Below are 627 nucleotides of genomic sequence, written 5' to 3' on the forward strand. Positions count from 1 at the left end.
GAGCTCCATTTTTCAGGAGCAAAATTCTTTTAGGGTCCATGTAGTGTCTTGGGCCAAACATTTTTTTAACTTCCTGCATAGTTCGAGCCCACAGCAATATCATATCTCCTCCACTATTTCAGTATTATGTGTCAAAAGTGAAACAATAATATTACTCTACTGTAATGTCAGATACTTTCACTCTAGCACTGAAACTATTCCACTATTTCAGTATTACCTGTCAAAAGTGAAACAATAACATGTCGCTACTGTAATTTCAAATATTTTCACTTTAATATTTTCAATTTCATACTGAAACTATTAAAGTGAGACTATACTCTCACATATATACAGGCTTACTATAAAACCCAAGTTAAAAAATTAAAAACCCAAGTTAAAAAATTAAAAACCTCAATATGAAAAAAATATATTCCTTTATATGTTTTTCATATTGAGGTTTTTAATTTTTTACATTTTATCTCTTATTTTTATTTTTATTTTTATTCTTATCAGTTTAAATATTCTTTAATATTTTTCAGTTCTTATTTTATTGTTTATTTCTTAGTCATTACATTATTAATTGGGGGTACTAATATTTCCTTTCACTAGTATACTATATTACTCTGTATTTTGAATTTTGCCTTTTAA

The sequence above is a fragment of the Octopus bimaculoides genome, chromosome 17 (genome assembly GCF_001194135.2).
Source record: "Octopus bimaculoides isolate UCB-OBI-ISO-001 chromosome 17, ASM119413v2, whole genome shotgun sequence".
Lineage (NCBI taxonomy): Eukaryota > Metazoa > Mollusca > Cephalopoda > Octopoda > Octopodidae > Octopus > Octopus bimaculoides.